This window comes from Onychomys torridus, chromosome 11 (genome assembly GCF_903995425.1).
Source record: "Onychomys torridus chromosome 11, mOncTor1.1, whole genome shotgun sequence".
Classification (NCBI taxonomy): domain Eukaryota; kingdom Metazoa; phylum Chordata; class Mammalia; order Rodentia; family Cricetidae; genus Onychomys; species Onychomys torridus.
Window position 1 is genome coordinate 30,576,170 of NC_050453.1, and position 22,068 is coordinate 30,598,237.

A 22,068-nucleotide genomic window follows, 5' to 3' on the forward strand; every position below is an offset into this window, starting at 1 on the left:
ACCACATGCATGCCTCAGAAGAAGAGGTCAGATTCCCTGGAACTGGAGTTATAAATAGTTGTGGGCCACCATGTGAGTGCTATAATTCAAACCTGATTCCTCTGAAAGAGCAACAGTGCCCTAAACTTCTGAGCCATCTCTTCAGATGTAGAGATACAGTTATGTGGTTATGGCCAGGGATAGGGGCACATATTTGTTGTAGTCAGTCTATCATCACTCAGTCACAGAGGCAGTAACATCACTGTAAAGTTGAGACCAGCCTGAGCTAAATAGCAAATCCTGGACCAGTCAGGGATATAGAGTGAGGCTGTGTTTCAGTGAAACAGATCAAAACAAAAAAAAAAAATAGGTCTGGAATATTAATTATACATAGGGAACAGTAGTTAAATAAATTATGGGCTGTTTCTGTAGTTCCAACAAGCTTGAACTAGGACTGTAACCATATACATAAATTAAAGTAGCTCATATTAAAGATACAATTTTACATGGAGAACTAGAACTAGAATTATTTGTTTTACTAATAATACATGAGAATATGGAAAGGGAGTATTAACAATGCTTCTTACATCTGTGCCTGAGCAACTGAATGAATGGGTGCTGTGTATGGAGATAGAAGAAGTAAAGAGCAAGAAAAACAACTGCAAGCTTGGACCGTAAAATTAATTTTGAGAGGTCTATTAGTTCACCATGTGGAGATTTTTATCAGGTGGTTGTATATGAGTGATGCTAAGTAGAAAGGTAAGGGGAGAGATGTTAAGCTGAGAGTAATTTGCACATGCATTGCAGTTTAATCCAAGGGTGAAGATGTGTTATCCAAAGTAGGCAAAGATATGAAGAAATGAAGGGGGTGGGGGATGCAGCTCAGTGGTAGAATGAACTCTAGCACACACATACATTAGGGTTGATACCCAGCAAAGAAGTCCAGAAATTCAGGGGTGCATTTAGAAGGTTAATGCAGAAATAATAAAAGATCCAAGAGGTTGAGGCTGAGAAGCTGATGAAGCAAAATGGAAAACCAGGAAGAGACATCACAGAAGACAAGAGAAGACAGGGCTCTAAATAAGCAGTCGATGACTCCTGAGTAGTTCCATAATATGGTGTGAGCTACAGAAATATGAAGTAGGAATTCAGCTGACAATGGCAAAAGCTATTACTGGGAAGAATCAAGGGTTTTTCCAGAGGAAAACCAAAACTCAAGAGTCTTTTTGATATTGGCTTTTGGAAGTATTAGCTGTATCCTGCAGTGAATTTCTTGTGTGCCATTGTAGCCTCCCCATTTGATTACTCTCACAAGAACTTCTAACAGTGTTATCGATCATTTATTTGGGCACAACTTCCCCTATACACTTGGGGTATTTGGATAACATTGCCCAGCTGTGTTTATTCTTCATTAGCAAACATCTGGCCAAGGCCATTCTCCAAACAAAAGTATTTCAGCTAAGATACCTTTTTACATTCAAGGAAAAACTGCAGATAGATAAGCATTAGCTCATCTCACCTACAGATAAGAGAAAATAAGCACTAACAATTGAATCCTCAATTTGTTACCTTCACCCTGGTTTATTTACACCCTAATTTAAGAGATTTACTGCTTACATTTCTGGGATGATGTTTTGGCTATCTGCTAGTTACTGTGTAAAGGTAATTATTCTCCACTGACCCAAGGAGACTACTGATAAAGCCAGTCAGATGATATGTACCAAGCTTCATTTCTTGTACAAATCCAACTTTTATCCTCATTCTTTGATCTCAGTTCTAGATTCCCACCCCCTTAGCAATTAACTCAGAGCAAAAGTGCTTACTAAGCAAATACTACACATTGAGACTTAGGTTGCCTAGCAACTGAGTAAACTTCCCCTGCCCTACTAGAAAGCAGCGCATCCAGAGAATTGCTGATTGTGTGTGTATATAAATTGGAAACTGCAGAACTAGAGGAAGGATGAAGATGGAAAGAAGAAATAACAATGAGAAAACAGCAGGAGAAGGGACAGAGAGGAGCTAAATATGAGAACAGAAAAGAAGCTCTGTGTGTGGATGGAACTGACTTAGAAGATTGAAGTGAAGAGACTAAAGAACTCAGTGTGCTAAGATTCATTTGATATCCCTCAGATTAGTATCCCAGCCACTTGTAGTGTCTTCCCCAGGACTCTGGGAGAAATCTTCTCAGGGACGACACCTTAGAGGAATTCAATAATAAGTCCAGAAATAACCATGGGATTTGGGAATATAATGGGCCTTTTAGTAAGCGCTTTGAATGGAGTTATGAGACAGATTAACCCAATTCAAATGTTAAGTAAATTTGAAAAATTAGGAAATATAAATGGCAATTATACAATTCTTTAAAGGCAGGTGTGTGTGTGTGTGTGTGTGTGTGTGTGTGTGTGTGTGTGTTTGTGAGAGAGACAGACAGACAGACAGACAGAGACAGAGAATCAGACAAAGACACACAGAGAAAGACATAGAACTTTGCATGACATTTTTCTAGAGGAAAGACAACTGCTTTGGGTACAGGCAGTCACATCTGCTTTGTTGTGCTCTACTACCTTATCTGGTGTCCAGCAGCTATTCTCTTCAGTGTGTTATCAGTTGCCAAAGGCCAGGTGGACAGCTGTGTAGTGAAAGGCTTGGTTTGCCTATGAGATTCCAACTGACAGCAGACACAAAACAAACTGGAGAGAAGAAGATTTTGTTTTTTATGCTAACTTTGATCCCATAGAGACATGAACAAGCAAGAGTGCCTAGAACTTGGTGGTGACTACTGGCTTGAAAGTTTAGCCTGGGATTAATGATACTGGTGGGTTTGGGGGGGGGGGATTTTGGTGTTTTACCAGTTGTAACTAATAATCTTTAAAAAAAAAAAAACAAACTGCTTCCTATTCAGCACAGAAAAGTTGAAGCATTTGGAAAATCCAAGTTCTATTGGGTTCTTGGAATTAACTTTTGCTGCCAATAGCAAGAAAACCGCTATTGTACTGACAGGTCTAGATATAGGCTTGCTTGAAGGAGACACTTTTCATAGCAACCAGACAACAGTCTTTGGTGACTAAGATGCCCAGACAAAGGATATTAGTTCATTCCTTTGTGTGTTAGAGTTGCCTCTTGACCTTTTGTTCCTGAAATGGCCAGATTCATACACCCATTTAAGGGCCAATTCAAGAGAAATTTCATTGTTTATAAGTCATGGTGGTAACTGATAATGGAAATACCCTGAATTGAAAATGAGAGTTGGACATTTTCAGATAGGATTCCTTTTCCAGAATGACTATGAAGGAAATATCATGACAGTGAAATGAATTCTTTGGTTTCCTCATCCCCATGTTTTCTGCCTTCTCCTTCCATGGACATCAGGAATATTGTGACCCCTGGATCAACTGTATGGGATGAGGAGTTATTTGAGACATTAACTTATATGAAATTGTTAGTGTCTAAATATAATTGTGTTTTCTAAAGAAATCCAAGAGCAGAACATTGTCTGGCCCCACAGCAGGCTCTGTATATCCTCTCAGCTATGGTGGGTGATGGGCGGGTGGTATGTGAACAAGGAGTTTCCCATTCATATCCACTTCCCTCACAGTAAATCTCTCAATGCTTACTTTTGAGGCTGTTCACTCATAATGTTAGACTGCAGATTAGAAGTTGCTTTGTAAGCCATCTACTAATACTACATTAGCTTCTTCTCTTAAAAGTACAAGCAAAGAGCCGGGCAGTGGTGGTGCACGTCTTTAATCCCAGCACTCGGGAGGCAGAGACAGTGGATCTCTGTGAGTTTGAGGCCAGCCTGGGCTACAGAGTGAGTTCCAGGAAAGGCGCAAAGCAACACAGAGAAACCCTGTCTCGAAAAACAAAAACAACAACAACAAAAAACCCAAACAAACAAAAAGTAAAAGCAAAGAAGCTTGCAGTTGACCATTAATGAATTAAGGCTCTCTCTTGACACTATCTGTTTGATGAACGTTTATGGAGCATCTCTTCTACACATGAGATTGAAAACTAGATCTTAGCATATATTTAGCCTGCAATCTCACTTAATACTCACAGGAAAATGATGAGTTTAGTTTTATGATCTAACTAATGCTAGGTCCAGTTAGCTATCCAGAGCCGGTTACAAAAAGGCTCAAGGCAGTAGCATGACTAAGGTGCAGAACCACGCGTCAGAAATGTGTTTTCACTCCAAAGCTTGTGCCGCTGCTGGTAACTGCCTCCTCAGGTGAACGCTGGGCAGTCCAGGAAAGAGAAGGATCATAAAAGCAAGGGAGGGAGAGCTTTCCATGGAAGGGAAATGTCCAAAAGAGCTGTGGGAGTTACCAGAAATTATTAGTTAGAAAATACATTGGGTGGGGTATCCATTCACTCTCATACCTTAAGAACAATAGAAGCTACCTAAGGATGATAACCAGACATCTGCAGAGCATGTGGAGAAACGGAAAAGCATACAGAGTCCCAAGAAAAAAAAACTAGAAATAAGACAACCTACTTCAGAACACAGTGAAAAAACTGACGGGTAAATGCAGAGTCCTAGTTTCTCTCTGTAATTTTCAACGTACATGTCATTTTTCTTTTCTACAAACTCTAGAGTTCTAGAAATATTAAATAGATGGGAAAAAGCAGGATAATTAGGGTTAAGGTTATTTCACAGTTTTTTTTTTATTGTATTTTCCACCCTCAGCATTCTTTTTCTATTTATTTATTTATTTCTGAGATTATGATTTAATTGTGAAATTTTGGAATCAAATCATATAAAAAAAAATCTATGCTCAAACTGTTTTCCAATATAAATATTTGAAAGATATATTTTAGAATGTAGTAGCTGCCAAGATTCATGGTTGCATGCTTTATTTTATTTGATTCATGATGAAAGACCCCCTACAATAGCTTTAGCTTGACTGCTGCAACGCCATTTTGCAAGGCTTAAACATAAAGAACAGGATATCTGCGGTTCAGGGGAAGAAGGCCAAACAGGAGTTCATAACTGTGGTCGGCCACCCGGCCTTGGGAGAGAAACCGTTGAGTCAAAACAGGATATCTATGGTGGGCCACCTGGCCTTGGAGAATAGACAGTTGGGCTAGGAAAACACCACTGTGCCCTAGACAAGGCCAGGTCAGCCATACACATCCAAATTCCGAGATGTCCCCAAGTTCACCCTGGCCTTATTTGAATCAACCAATGGGAACCCTGTAACTATGCTTCTCACTTCTGTAACCGTGCTTCTGCCCCTGGGATCCTATAAAAAGTCCCCCTTTCCCTAGGAAGGCGCGCAAGTCCTCCGAGAGACTTGTCGCCCCAGGTACCTGTGTATTCAAATAAACCCTCTTGCTTTTTGCATCTGATGGATGGTTTCGGTGTGTTCCTTGGGTTCGGGGTCTCTCCTGAGGGAAGATCTCCTCCAGGGGTCTTTCAATGACTGTTACTGGCATTGGACGATTAATTTCCCGTGTGTTGGATTGGAGCAATGTTTGATTGGAGGCTGAATGAACTATGTCATTAATGAATGGGCACATGTTTTCATAAAGAAAGTAAAGTATATTAAAGCAGATATACCAGGTATTCAGTGCAATGAGAATTTTTAGAATAATTTGCTTTCTCTGTCTGAGATTTAAGAGATATTAATCTGATGAATCCCTTGACATGAAGAAATGTGACAAAATGCATATTAGATTATGATTTACATTTTAAACTACAAAACACAAGTATTAGTAGTGATATGAAAATAACTCCAGCAAATATAAAATCTGATTATTTCTCAACAGGAAGGAATTTAGGATAATCTATAAATATTGTCGATATACTAAACAAAACTGGCATATTTGGTTATGTTTTTGTAGTTTGGGCATGTCACTGGCTTCTAGGGAATTCCCACTGGGCATCAATTAGCTGACTGAATAAAGTATGAACAACATTTTGTTATTTAAAAAAGGAAGAATAAGCCAGGCGTTGGTGGTGCACGCCTTTAATCCCAGCACTCAGGAACTCAGGAGGCAGAGCCAGGCGGATCTCTGTGAGTTTGAGGTCAGCCTGGGTACCAAGTGAGTTCCAGGAAAGGCACCAAAACTACACAGAGAAACCCTGTCTCGAAAAACCAAAAAAAAAAAAAAAAAAAAAAAAAAAAAAAAAAAAAAGGAAGAATAAAAACAAGCAGTTAGTTATAGCATTGTGCCAAATTAGTATATTCAATATTCTAGGCATCTCAATTCTTGTCAAAGTACTCTGTCCATTTCATGTGTTGTCAAGCATAGGAAAAGGACTGGTATAAATTGTCAGAATGATTGCAAAGAGTTTTTTGGGGGGTGGGGTATGGATAAGCCTGTTTGTGTGGTGACTAATAACGCCTCCAAAAGATGTGAAAAGGAAAAAGAGTAAGGAGAACTGTTTGAGAGGTCTGAATCCCACTAGAGGTAAAACATTTTAGTGCCTGGGAGGCAACAAAATGCAGCTGTAGGGCAGAGGGTCCACAGCTGCTGCATGTGAGGCAGAGAGCATCAGCCACAGCAGTGAAGGGCTAGAGGCAGTTTAGATGCCTAGTCACTGGGGAGGCAGTCAGAGGATAAAGTTAGGGTCCCTCCTCACACTACACATATATTAATTTTGGATGTATATTTTTAAATGAAAGAAACAACAAAATAATGGAATTAGGAATTGTGAATTATCTAATCTTTGAGTGAGACATTTTAAACATAACACCTTATCATAAAACAGAAGGTTTAAAATGCTGAGGGCTTTTTGTTTGTTTGTTTTTGAGACAGGATTTCTCTGTGTAGCTTTGCACCTTTTCCTGGAACTCACTCTGTAGCCCAGGCTGGCCTCGAACTCACAGAGATCCCCTTATCTCTGCCTCCTGAGTGCTGGGATTAAGGGTGTGAACCACCATCGCCCGGCTTAAAATGCTGAGTTTTGAATGTAATTTATGCCAGGAAGTTCCATACACAAAGTTGAAAGGCAAATGAAAAACAGGGGGAAAAGTTGATTACACACACACACACACACACACACACACACACACACACACGTACAAATACCCTCTCCAAACCCAAAACAATGAATGCTCCCTATGACTAAACAAACTGCTGAAAAATTTATTCCAAACCAACCAAATAAATCTAAGCCATCCATATACGTATGTGAGAAAGCTCAACCCAACTCTCAGTCATAGAAACATACACTGAAAAAGGAAATGGATCCCCTTCAAAAGAAACAAAAGTATGCTGGAATGTCATCTTATGAAAGTTTCTGGACTGGGATTAGGGTTAAGATTAGACAAAAAAGTTTCTGGAAAATAAAATACTTTCATACATCAATGTGTGTGCATGTAATTGATATATATTTGGGGACAGTAATTTGATAACACATAAATGAAAAATTAGTCATATACCTATCACTTTCAACAGCATCAATATATATATATTGATATATAAAATAAATAAATAGATAGCAAGAAAGCATATAGGTAAACACATAAAAAAGCCTATCAGCTCTTAATACTAGAATATGGAGTCAAATGTTTAAAACATACAGATTGAGTCTGTAAGTTATGATGAAGTCACACAATAAACATCATACAGATGTTGATGTCCAGCCCATCTTCACACTATGGCTTTCCCTAACAGCATTCTGCTATAAGAAAGGCCCATGGAGACCTTCCAGTCTCACACCACACTCTTGCGCTAAAAACCTTAAATGGTTTTTAGTTGTCTCAAAGAAAATTAAAATTCCTTAGTGACTTCCTAAGACTTTGTAATTTGATTTAAATTTCTGTTTCCAAGGGCACTGCCCCAACAAGGCTGAGGCAATGTCCCCACCCCCCCCAGTCCATTACCCTTACCCTGCCCAAGCCTCTTCCTTACAAAATTACCTCCCAGGACATTTCCCTTTAGCCCCAGTGGGCAGCTTCTATAGCTCAAAACCAACATCTGAGGAGCCTTACCCTATACAGCCAGCTTGGGGCTTTTTTCTGAAACCCTAGAAACGTGTTTCTGTTGTTTGTTATGTAGATAAAGTGCATTTTAGTATTTACCGCTTACCCAGTAAGATTCGAACGTCTTCAGCATCAGGGAAGTAGACTATTCTTCTGTCAGCCTTGACCTTGTGCATAGAAGCAGTTTGGTAAGCATGCACGAAGGGTTAATCAATGCTTGGAAATATTCACGAGTCCACAGAGAGAAGGTATTAGTCTGTTCTCACCAACAATCAAAACTGAGGAAACAGCAATTCTCCCATACAGGAAAACACAAAACATTTAATAGTGGCATTAGAAACAATCCCTCCAGCAGGAGCCAAACTACTCATCTTGATACAACCCAGAAAATGGTAAAAAAAAAAAAAAAAAAAAAAGGCAGCACTAATGAGTGGAAATTTGAATGAAGAAGTGTTTCTTATGAGGGGCTGTCGTGACTAGATCACGTTTTAAACTCAGAAGTGCCACACTTTTGTTTTCTTTTGTGTGTTGGTTTTTGTTTTGTTTGCCTTGAGCAATACACACAATGTGAGGATCCCAAGTGTTAGCACCAACGACCTGACAGTTTCAGCATCCTCCTGTAGCATGAATCTTAAAAGTTCTTATTAATAAAATCAAACCCGAGGCCAGTTATTGGGGTGAACTCTGGAAGATCAGAGAAGCAAAACAAGCCACAGCTACCTCACCTTGCCAGTTCCTCAGCTTGTCTTGGTTCCTCAGAATGGAAGCTTCTGAGTCCTCATCCAAATGAATCTCAGCTGAACTGTGCTGCTCCAAAGCCTAAAAGCTTAACCAGCCAAATGCTTCTAGTTTCTGGTCTTCACGCCTTATATATCTTTCTACTTTCTGCTGTCACTTCCTAGGATTAAAGGCGGATTTCTGGGATTAAAGGCCTATGTCACCACGCCTGGCTGTTTCTAATGTGGCCTTGAATTCAGAGATCCAGAGGTATTTCAGTCTCTGAAATGCTAGGATTAAAGGCCTGTGCTACCACTGCCTAACTTCATGTTTAATATTGTGGCCGTCCTGTTCTCTGACCCCAGATAAGTTTATTTTGGGGAACACACAATATTTCAGAGAACACAATACCACCACATTTCCCGTTTTTGACTAAAATTTAAAAAAGCTTATAACTAATACAAGAAAAATCATATCCAATAAGTATATACAATATACAGTCAAGATTACATTAATGATGTCTAGTCCATTAACATTTGACAGATTCAGGCAAAAAACTCCATTAGATATAACAATGTCCAGTCCAGTAACATTTGATAAACTCAGACAAAAAAATTTTTGTTACTTCTCCTATGTAAAACAAGTAGTTCCATTTTAAAAGTATTTTTTCTTTTCATAATAGATTCAGTAATCTACCTTTTGTCATTTTTATATCTTCTCCTTTTTCTTTTTACAGTAGATTCAGTGATGTACCCATTTATCCTGTTATTTCTTCATCTTTTTTCTCAGAGTAGATTCATTGATCTACCTCATCCTCCCCTTGCACTGAGGAACCAACATCGTCCAGGAGTAAGTACTGGCCACTGTTACCCTACCTTCTGATCATTAGTCTCTCTTGGCTAAATATCAGCCCTGCTTAAACCCCACTCTCTTCCTGTCCTCCTCTGGGTCTTTTCCCCTTATATCTGGTCACAGCTGGGAGAAAAGAAAAAAAGACCTACAGATCCTTGTTTACTAGTTGCCTTTCAAATTCCTAATTACTGGTGGTAAGTATTCCTCTCAATGCTGTCAGCTAATCAGCATACATTTCTCAAGGTCTGTTTATTAGCCTACTTTTTTAGGATACTGCTCCGAACCATCCCTGTCTCCTCTGATTCCCACCATCCTCTCCACTGCCCTCATTCTTAAGTGATGACCCTGTTTCCTGTCTATCTAAGAAAACAGATGCATTTAAACAGAGCTTCTCTACCCTCCCCATCCGACCTGGCCTTCCTTACCTACCCCTATTCCTGGCCTTCCTTACCCACCCCTGTTCCATGCACTTTGTGATTCCTACTGTTGCCAAGGATACACCATATCTGTGCCTCTGTGAGGCCAATTCCCCCACTTAAGCTCTGGATATAATCTACTCTTGGCTGTTGCAGACTGTGTCTCTGGCAGTTACCTCTCTCTGTCCTTTCTGTAGGACTGTCTATCAGCAGGCAAAATCCTGTGTTTTATTTTCTTTTACGTTTTAGGGCATGCTCCTCCAGATGTCATTTCTTCTAGATATCACTTCACTTCTCTATTCATTTTTAGGGAAAAAAAAAATCACTCAAACTAGTAAGTTACATGTGTTTTCTACTTCTTGGTTCTCCACTCCCAGATTCTTCTGAACTTAATCCCTTTATGTCCATTCTGATCACTCCACCAAAACTCTTTATGGCAACATCACTGCCGACCTCCACTTTGCTAGATCCAGTGGTATTTGCCTTGCTTGGCTAACTGACAGCATTTGACATCACTCATTTAACAGTCTTCTTTCTCATTTCTTCCACACACTCATTAAATCCCAGGCTCCTTTGCAGTTCACATGTACACTACCATTTGCTACCTAGTGACAGAGGACAGAATTTATCAAACCCTTATTAGGATAAAAGTGATTTCCTTCCCCATGGGGCACAGTTTTATTTCCAGTCTGAATGTACCACATCATTCTTGGGGCATCTTGGGTATCCTCGTCCTATCAGTTATCTGCCTAGAAATCAAGGTTACTGAAACTGCTTCAGCCGGGTGGTGGTGGTGGTGGTGGTGGTGGTGGTTGTGGCGGCGGCGCACGCCTTTAATCCCAGCATTCGGGAGGCAGAGGCAGGCGGATCTTTGTGAGTTCGAGACCAGCCTGGGCTACCAAGTGAGTTCCAGGACAGCCTCCAAAGCTTCAGAGAAACCCTGTCTCAAAAAACATAAATAAATAATAAATAAAATTTTTAAAAAAAGAAACTGCTTCATTTCTTTCTAAATAAGTGTGCTGGATTTTGATGACATATCCTGTATGGTGGAGAGATATATGATGTAGGGGAGGGGCGACAACTGTAGCCGCCACAGTATTCCTTTTATTTTATTTTGTTTGTTTTGTTTTGAGACTGATTCTCCATAAGTATTCTTAAAACAGGATGGGAATGGTAGTTTGGTCTAAATTAAGGATAATTTTAAATGAAGACAAAAATATTTGAGATAATAAATAGCCCTGGAAAACTTTTGAGTGAAGGAGTGATATGCTAAAACCCTAACTTTTTCCTCAAGAGTTTGGTATTTCTTCAACAGTCTCCTAGGAAAAGGCTGCTTTGGAGGAACCATAACACAAGAAGCAAGTTCTGCCTAAAATGTCCTTCAGAAAGAGCTATTCCATTATGTCCCCACTTGTATAACTTCCTTATGAAGACATCAGGAGCCCTCTTATCTATCTTATTGGTGGAGTATTATGAGATTGTACTAAATTTATGGTGTATCTTATACCACAGGAGACAAATTAAACATCAATTTCTTTCGTATGTTTTATGTTTTTGTAAGTTGCATGTTTTTCTTATGTATATTTTAAAAATCTAATACACGTATATGGTTTGGTGTTTTCTTCCAGAATTATGATGAAATGTCATGTATACTCACTTTGGCAGTTATAGTCTTTGAAAATGGGAAGCTGTTGAACATTTTAATCAGGAAAGAGGTGGGATGCAATTGACATTAGAAAAACTGTTATCTTGTGATATGGACTGCATGATTGACATTAGGATAAGTGGGGCAATCTTTGACTAGAGAGAGATAAACAAAGGAAGCAACTGACTAATTATTGGCAGTAACAGTATTCAAAACTTTGTTTTAGTCAAATATGGAAACAAAAGGAAGTATGAATTACAAATGATGTCTTTAAGGATAAAATCCTTGATGTGTGAGGTGAATGGGAAAAAATACCAACATCTGACCAAAGCAATCATTAGACAAATCTTTGCCATTCTATGAAAGTGTGCACGGTTACAAAGGACAAGAGTCTAGACAAGGACTTGAGTCTGTCTGGCCTCTCTTTATATGTTCTATCCACCACACTCCATCACCTCCTCCTTTTGTGGCCTCTTACACTGGTTTGATGCTGCTGCCTCTGAGATCCTCTTAGTGACTAAGCATCAAGAAAAAGCCACAGCACCCCAAGTGAAGATGTCGACAAATAAAACCAACCTGTAAGGTTTCTCTGACTTTCCCTGGAGCTTCCATAGTCATTCCAGACCCTTACTCTCGTAGATCAAAATGAGCCTGGGGCTAAATTCCATTTAGATACTTCACAGTCATTTCTTATAGAAAACAAAATGCTTTACATATTGATCTGCAAGGAAAGTAAGAAAATTCAAGAGTTCATGCTCAAAGTTCGTTATGTGCCTTATAGAAAGGGTAGCTTTGACTTTGAATTTGGGGTGCAGATAGCTTTGTAAAAGAGTGAGAACTGTGTGTTTGTTTGAATTCGAAGTACTAGGGTCAGTAAGATGGTTCAGCGGGTAAAGGCACGATTCATGCCTTTATTTTATTGTTCCCAAGCCTGACTGAGCTCAATCCCCATAATCCACATGATATGAAGGGAGAACTGACTCCTATAGTTGTCCTCTGATTTCCACACAGTGCCATGGCACAAAAAATAAAAAATAAGGCCAGGCAGTGGTGGCACATGCCTTCAATCCCGGCACTCGGGAGGCAGAGGCAGGAGGATCTCTGTGAGTTCGAGGCCAGCCTGGGCTACCAAAGTGAGTTCCAGGAAGGGCACAAAGCTACACAGAGAAACCCTGTCTTGAAAAACAAAACAAAACAAAAATAAAATAAAATAAAATAAAAAATAAAATAAAAAGTACTAAACTGAGTTAGACTGTTGGAAAAATAATACCAAGGCTTAAAAAGCCTGTTCCTTCCTGGTGCTACCAGGTAGGCCTGCTCCTTCCATCTCCACGGGCTCATCAGGATCCTCTGGCGCTTCCTTCTCCCATTCCTCCAGCTAGATCAGTTCCTTCTCACTGCTAGGGCCCCTGCAGATCCTCTGAGGCTCCTTACCCCCAACGCCTGAGCCACCAGCCAGGTCTACTTCTTCCAAACCCAAAGGCTTGCCTGAACTCACCTTGTGTGTTCCTCCAAGTAGGCCTGCTTCTCCTTCCCTTAGGCCCACCAGATTCCTCTGAGATTTTCTCCTGCTGTGACACCACAGAGATATACTCTTTACTACCCCAAGGCTGCTCTACTCATGCAGGACTTCCCTTCCCCTGCACCACCAGTTTAGTCCCCTCATTCCTACCCTAATGGTTCATCTAATCCTTTCCTGAACCTCCAGTTAGGTCTGCTCCTCCATGCCCTTAGCCCACCCTCTCACCCCTTGTCTGGTACATCCTTCCCTGCCTGTGCTAGGCTCTGCTTCTTCCCATCCCATAGCCAGTGCAGCTCCTCTGTGGTCTTATTTCCCTGCGCCACTGGTACAAATCCTCTGCTACACACTAAAGATCTCCTGGCTCCTCCAGGAGCCCTCAGTCCCTCCCACCCTATTCCCTCCCATGCTGTAAGCTTTTAAGAAGGTCCTGTCACAATAGCCTCAAAAAATATCTTGGAATAAATCTAACCAAGGAAGCAAAAGACCCATGTAATGGCAGCTTTAAGACACTGAAAAGAGAATCTACAGGAAATGGAAAGGCCTCCTCTGCTCATGAATGGTAGGATTACTATCAAGAGAATGGGCATGCTACCAAAAGCAATCGATAGATTCAGTGCAGGTCCAAGCAAAATTTCTATGTACTTCTTCCAAGAAAATGGGAAAAAAAATCTTAAAATTACTATGAAAACACAAAAAAGACCCAGGATTGGAAAAACAACCCTAAACAATTAACAACCCTGCTAGTGGTACCGTTATCTGCTTTTTCAGATCATGCTATGAGGCTATCATAATAAAAAAATTATGGTAATGGCATAGAAACAAACACATTGGTTAATGGAGGAGAATTAAGCCCCCAAATACATACTAATGACAGCATTTTCAACAAATGGTGCAAGCCAAAGTTGGATAGCTACTCATAGAAGAATGAAATCAGACCTTTATCTCTCACCTTGCATAAAAGTCGACTCAAAATAGACAAAGGCCCTCAACATAAGGCCTGATTCCCTACATATGATAGAGAATATGCTTCAACTTAATTGCACAGGAAAGGACTTTTGAATATGATCCTAGTAACACAGGCATAAGACCAATAATTGGCAAATGCGACTTTGGAAAACTAAAACGCATCTGTTCAACAAAGGAAAAATACACTTACAGAACAGAAAAAAAATCTTTACCCACACCAGGTGGTGGTGGCATACGCCTTTAATCCCAGCACTCACAAGGCAAAGCCTGGTTGATCTCTGTGAATTCGAGGCCAGCCTGGTCTCCAAAGTGAGTTCCAGGATAGGTTCCAAAGCTACCCAGAGAAACCCTGTCTCAGGAAAACAAAACAAAACAAACAAACAAAAAACCAACAACTCATCTTGGGCGGTGGTGGTGCATGCCTTTAATTCCAGCACTCAAGAGACAGAAACAGGCAGATCTCTGTGAGTTTGAGGTCATCCTGGTCTACAGAGTGAGATCCAGGACAGGCTCCAAAAAAACTACACAGAGAAACCCTATCTCAAAAAACCAAAAAGGAAAATACCATGTAGAAACCTACTGCTTACTGTAGGAGCTTCCTAAAATGTATACACATCTAAAATGAATTTAACTTTTGTTACCATATAAGAAGGGGACATCCTCCAGACACCATAGGCTATGAAATAAAAAGCCCAACACCAAGTATAGGTTATCACTTTTTGAACTCTTGATCCATATGGTCTCATAGACCTCCCTCCTTAAATATAGCATAGGCTATTGTAATTGCTCTTGGTTACCCTTCAGAACTTGAAGGTAAGATCCTGTTAGTGAAGACAACATGTACTTGAGTCGCAGGAAGGACATGGGGAAATCCAGCTAGTACCAACCTGGAATCTTCATCCCTACTGGCTAGCCTTCATATTGCTGGGAGGTGCTGTGCACACCATTGGGGGAGAAAAGTAATAACAGACTTACCCAGTGTGAACTCCAAACTACAGTAATAACTGGCCTGGCTAGATATACCTTATTGGAATAAACGTTATGGGAGTAACCAACCACTTTCTGAGTGGATTTAATGCCTATTTCACAAGACAAAACTCAGGTCTGGTACCATTAACTTGGCCAAAACCCGATGACTGGCTACGCCAAGGGCCCTGGGGGGGGAACCCAATTTGATTATTCTGCTAAATGGAAATAGTAATAAAGTATCCCCTATGCTCTATTTTTAAGTCCATAGATTAGTACATCTCTCAGTCTTCATCAGAGAAGCTTCTTTTGGCCTGAGACCCGAGACTAGTCAACATGCAGAGGATAAGAGACTTTCAGATGATCAGCAGCTACAAATAGGACATCCACATCACATCCTTCCTCCCGGGGCTCAGTGCTCACCCTAGAAGGGGAGGCAGAAAGATTGTAAGCACCAGAGGATGTGGGTGTCTTCAACAAAACGGAGCCATTGCACACATGAACTCAAAGTGACAGTGACACCGTGACAGCATATGCAAGACCTGCACAAGATGAGGTCAGCCAGAATCCCATATGGATAGGAAGGGCTCATGAAGTCCTATTTTATCTATCTATCTATCTATCTATCTATCTATCTATCTATCTATCTAATTACTTATTTATTCATTCATTCATTCATTTATTTATCTTTTGATTTTTTTCTTTGTTTTGTTTTTTTTTCCTTTTTTAAATTTATTCTATTTGTGTTTTAATTTTATACATCAGCCATGGGTTCCCCTGTCCTCCCCCCTCCCCCTCCCACTCCCACCTTCCCCCCAGTCCCTCCCTTCCATTCCCATCTCCTCCAGGATCAAGGCACCCCTGGGGATTCATTTAAACCTGGTGGATTCAGTACAGGCAGGTCCAGTCCCCTCCTTCCAGACTGAGCAAAGTGTCCCTGTGTACGCCCAAGGATCCAAACAGCCAGCTCATGCACTAAGGACAGGTCTGGGTCCCACAGCCTGGATGCCTCCCAAACAGTTCAAGCTATTCAATTGTCTCACTTATCCAGAGGGCCTGCTCCAGCTGGGGGCTCCACAGCCTTTGGTTTTAATTCATGTGCTTCCATTCGTTTGGCTATTTGTCCCTGTGCTTTTTCCAATCTTGGTCTCAACAATTCACTCTTACAGTCCCTCCTCTTTCTCGACAATTGGACTCCTGGAGCTCCACCTGGGGCCTGGCCTAGGATCTCTGTATCCACTTCTATCAGTTATTGGATGAGAGTTCCAGCACAACCGTTAGGGTGTTTGGCCATCTGATCACCAGACTAGGTCAGATCAGGCTTTCTCTTGACCAGCAGTCTACAGAGGATGTATCATTGTGGATTTCTGGGGACCTCTCCAGCACTCTGCCTATTCCTGTTCTCATGTGGTCATCATTTATCATGGTCTGTTATTCCTTGTTCTCCCTTTCTGTTCTTGATCCAGCTGGGATCTCCTGCTCCCCTAAGCTTTCTTTCTCTTGAAACTTGCCCTTCATTACTCCCACTGTTGTCCAGGTTGTTCATGTAGATCTCATCCATTTCTCTGTCATTGGGTGATCCCTGTGTCTTTCCTAGGGTCCCATTTTCTAGGTAGCCTCCCTGGAGTTGTGTAGAAGTCTAGTCATCTTTGTTTTACATCTAGTATCCTACTATGAGTGAGTACATACCATGTTAGTCCTGCAGAGTTTCTCTGTGTAGCTTTGGTGCCTGTCCTACATCTTGCTTTGTAGACCAGGCTGGCCTCAATCTCACAGAGATTCTCCCGGCTCTGCCTCCCAAGTGCTGGGATCAAAGGCGTGCACCACCACCGACCAGCATCATGAAGTCCTATTTATAGCTGAGGAGCTATTGACAATTAATGGCTACTCGGGTAGGGAGAGACAGTTTTCTTCAAAAAATGTGCCTGCGAGGCTGTTCATGCCCTGTAGATTGCCCTACATCACTGCATGTATAGGCAGTACTAAGTAGACTCAGTGGCTTTTAAAAGAAACACACAAAGTTTGCAATGAAAAGTGATGGTAGTATATAGAGGGATTTGAGGGGAGAGAATAGGAGGCAGATTTCATCAACACATTATATGTGTGTATGAAATTCTCAAATAATTTTTTATTCTTTATTTTCTTGAGACAGGCCTTATTATGTAGCCCCAGCTGTCCTGAAACCTACTATGTAGACCAGGCAGGCCTTGAACTCACAGAGATTCACCTGTCTTCCCCCTATCCCCCCACCCTGTGTGCCACCATGCCCAGCTTCAAAAAATTTTAAACAATTTACCAACAGTTAAAAGTGTCTGTAGAACACTTTTATTTTAAATTATTAAAATGAGAATTTGAAGATATTTAGCTGATGAAAACCCTTTTAAGACCATCTTGTCATTGTCTTAATTAGTGGTTTTATTGCTGTGAAGAGTCACCATGATCACGGCAACTCTTATATTAAAGAAAAATATTTCATTGGGGTGACTGGCTTACAGTTTCAGAGGTTCAGTTCATTATCATCATGGTGGGGAGCATGGCAGCGTACAGGCAGACATGATACTGGAGAGGAAGCTGAGAGTCCTACACCTTGCAGACAGTAGGAAGTTGACTGAGACACTGGGTGATATCCTGAGCACAGGAAATCTCAAAGCCTGTCCTCACAGTGACACACAACAAAGCCATACACACTCCAATAAAGCACACCTCCTAATATCAGATTATGGGGACTAATTACATTCCAACTATCTATCTATTTCAGAGTAGTAATAGTCATCTATTTCAGGGTAATTTCAAACTCATTGTGTAGCTGAGGATAACCTTAAATTTAGATCCTCTTGTCTCTACCATCCAAGTACTATGTTTACAGATGTGAGTTGGAAGGCTATTGTTAACCAACGAGCCAGCTTTACACCTGACTGAGGTCCTGTTACCCAATGACTTGCAGCTTGGCTACCTAGGATGTTACCCATAAACCAGGACCACTGGATCCTCTTGGAGCCTATTAGAAATGCAAAATTGCCTTTTGTCTCCTAGCACCTAGAAAAATGCCTCTCTGATAGCAGGTGTTCATTAAACACTCAGTGAATTAAAGAATTAACATGTTCCAGAAATCAGTACTTTCTGCCAGCCAATCTCTCAATACCCCCATGTCTACTCCTGTAGCAGTCTGATGAAAATCCACTTACAGTAGACATAAGGACAACTGTTATCTCCTAAGATGTCTCTCTCCTTTTTCTGTTCTAGTAATGTCTCAACACTGCCATTATTTGCTAGTTTTCCCTTCCTTTTCATGTTGTTTGCCTGCCTATGTGTGTACCAGGATATTAGTCTTCTTTCCTAATGAAATCAAATCTCTACCCTTTGGGGTTGGCAGTGGGATAATGGAAACCATCATTGAGAAAGGAAGAAAAGTACCCACCTAAAGTTCCAAGTAAGAGATGGAAGTAACCTGTCTTCAGTCTACAGCTCCTCACAAAGCATCCTGTACTGAACAAAGCCATACCCTCCCCATTAAACATAGTTTCTGGAACTCTTCAGTCAAAAGAAAAGTAATCAGCTTTCCAATTCCTGCTTCTATTTCTGTACAAAAATCATGCTCAGATGATTGATGCTGGAAGTTATGTTCCTTTCCTCATATTTTTTTTTCTGTACATGCCATTACATGATTTCACTCTCTAGCTCAACAAGATGGCTCTACCAGAAACTTGCACAGCATTTCAGTTCTATTACTTACAGCTGTGACATAACAGGCAAACGTAACTAAAAGAAGGAAGGCTTTATTTTGGATCGCAGTTTGAGACGGTTCAGTGCATTGTGTTGAGGACAGTGTGATGGTGAAAGGCTCCCCAGCTGTGGAGGCTGGAGCATGAGAAAGCTGTCTATATTACATCTGAGCCAGGAAGCGGAAAGATGAACTGGGCCAATCAGCTCATTCATCTTTCATTTTCTTCAGTCCAGGACCCCAGGCCACAATCAGTTCTTCCCTCTGCAGCTAAACCTCTTTAGCTGCTCTCCTCACAGACATCCCCAGAAACACATCTTTCAACTGAGTCTAAATCCTGTCAAGTTGGCCATGGAGAGCAAACATCACACATAATACATGAAACATCTTCACTTCTATATCCAACCTAGATAGGTAGCTCTTCCCAAACGCAAAAATGTATTCATGTTTGTAACCCAGTTTTAGGTTCAGTGTTGGATACATAAGTTGATACTTAGTGGGTGATTTTTTTTTTTAAACATTCATGGCTCATTCCACAAAAATATAAGGTCCTAATACAGCCGTAAGTTTGACCTAAATTTGCAAAGGATAATGAGTATATACTTTTGCTTTTCCGTCCTGAGGATTCATCTTTTGTTTTCAGTACCCAGGCTTCAATCCTGCAAGACCAGTGTTCTATCAGCTGAGCTCTGTCCCCAGCCCTCAGTGCACTCTTGAGAGTACTAGAATGTAAACTTAGAACACTGGGGCAACCTATGAACTGGGCCTGTCTTGGGCAATTGGGATGTAGGTTATTCTAGGCATAAAAATCTAGGTGTATCGGTCTCTAGTACAAAACCCCCACTGAGGTGATATGCAAAGGGTGCAGAGGGATCCCTTGGGCTGTCTTAAGTGCTTCTTGATGGGGTCTTGCTAACCTCTGCCTTGTTTGTCTCCTATTCATTGAGCTATTGGTAATCCCAAACTATCTCTTGTTTAAAAGTCCAACTATTAGCCGGTTGTGGTAGCACATGCCTTTAATCCCAGCACTCTGGAGGCAGGAGCAGGAGGCTCTCTATGAGTTGGAGGCCAGCCTGGTCTACAGAGTGAGTTTTAGGACAGCCAGAGTACACAGAGAAACCCTATCTTTGAAACAAACAAACAAACAAAATCCAACTATTGTGTGGATTCCAGTCAACCTCTTGGTTCTCTAATTACTGGCTCTTCTATCTTAGGCTAAACTATCTTACCTGTATCAGCACTTCCTGCTACTTTGTTTGTTTGAAGAAAGGGTCTCACTATTCAGCAGTAGCTAGCCTGGAGCTCACTATGTAGACGAGGCTAGGCTCCACTCACAAGTGCTTGGATTAAAGGTGTGCACCTCAATGCCTGGCCTCACTGTAAACTTTAATTAATAAAAGCCATATCTCCCTCTGTCATTCTTGATTTCTTTCTTTTCCCTTCTTTCTTATTTAGTTCGTTCGGTCTTTGGCTCTTTGTGTATCTCTCCTCTTCTAGGAAACTTTGGGTTCAAAGCCGTTAGTTATCTACTGTTATGTTTCCCCTTGTTGAATAGTCACCTTTTATGAATTAAAATTGACAAAGTCCCTTGATTAACAAAGGAAATGCACATGTCGCAGTACAACATGAAACAAAGCACAGATACGACTGGGGACATATCTGCTCATTATTCTGCTTTTATGAAAGGCTCACAAGAAATGCAGCAGGACTGGAAGTGTTGACTTCCTATACAGAACAAGGGCAAACATCTCTCACGAGAAACAGGTCATTAACTGACATTTCTGAGGATTGACATTGTCGACTCTAGATCCAGGCAATCCTCAGAGAATTCTTGATATAATGAGAATGATTGCAGATGTCAGAAGAAGCTAGAGTTGTTTGGTTACAAAGGGAAGAGTGCCTAGACCATGGGTCTCCTAGGGTTGAGGGAACTTATTTCTTCCCAAACTACTCCAGAAAAATGTATGCATTATGTAGGTTAGAGTAGCAGGCTCATTCAGGAACAATTATGAGAAAAAGTATTAAAATTGAACTTCTTGCAGTTGCTTCATTGTTTAATTTGATACAATAGACTAAAACATCTACAAGATACTAAGAAATGATAGCCAACAAATTAAAAGAGACAAAGCAGTCTAACAATTTAAATCTGATCTAACTTTTCTCCTTATATTGAAGCATATTAGGAGTCAAGATAACATTCTGAAGTTTGGGGTAGGGAAGTTATACAACAAGACATCATCTCTCATTTGGGGAAAATGAAAAGCAGTTAAGAATGTGGTTATTTTAATGCTTAATATTCAGGCATGGATGCATTTCCTGTTAAAGGAGATGAAATGGAAGTGTTGGGAACATCTGTACCACCCTTCCTAGAAATGTTCCTCTTTGTTTTCCAGAGGTGAGAAAATTGTTCTTAATTGTGAAAATCCTGAAGGAGTTTGAGTTCAGTAAAGCAAACAGGAAATAAAGTTCTGTTTGTGGAAAGCTCAGGAAACAAAAGCAAATCCCTAAAAAATGTGCCCCATGTTCAAGATTCTCAGATAGAGTTTCTCTGTGTAGTTTTGGTGCCTGTCCTGGATCTCACTCTGTAGACCAGGCTGGCCTCGAACTCACAGAGATCCACCTGATTCTGCCTCCTAAGTGCTGGGATTAAAGGCATGCGCCACCACCACCTGGCTGCCTCAAAAACTTTAATACTGATTATCAAAGCATTGATGCTTTCCAACTCCTCAGTTAGCCAGTTCAGGCAGGAGGGTGTCTTTGTTTTGTTATCTACTACATGTGTGTCTGTATGTGTGCATGTGGGTGGGGGGGCAGGTTCTAGAATTGTTAGCTGTGGCAATTTTGACAGTATGTCTGTTCAAGCATCTGGCACACTATGTATCTTCTATGTTGATACACCTGTGGATTTATCTGATGAGAGTCAATGTATTTGATTTACTTTCTTCTTAAAAGTTAGGAAACATACACAATTACATATACATTAGGGATACATACATATGCATCTATGGGATTTGTGGGGATGTACATTTAACCATCATTCCTGAATAAGAGTATTAAAATTTATGATCAAAACAGGCACTGATAAGTTGAGACATCTGAAAACTGTAAAGTTTTTAAAGGACTTAAGATTCTGACTCAAGCAAAGGGCATAATAGCCCTTGCCTATAAACCCAACAGTAGAGAGGCTGAGACAAGAGGATTGCTATAAGTTCAAGGTCAGCCTGTGCTATATAGTCAATTGATTGACAGTCTATGCTACAGAGCAAGGTACCCCCATACACATAAAATAAATACAACATTATGATTTAAGGTAAAAATGTGATTAGGACAACTTAACTTTCTGAGTCTCAACT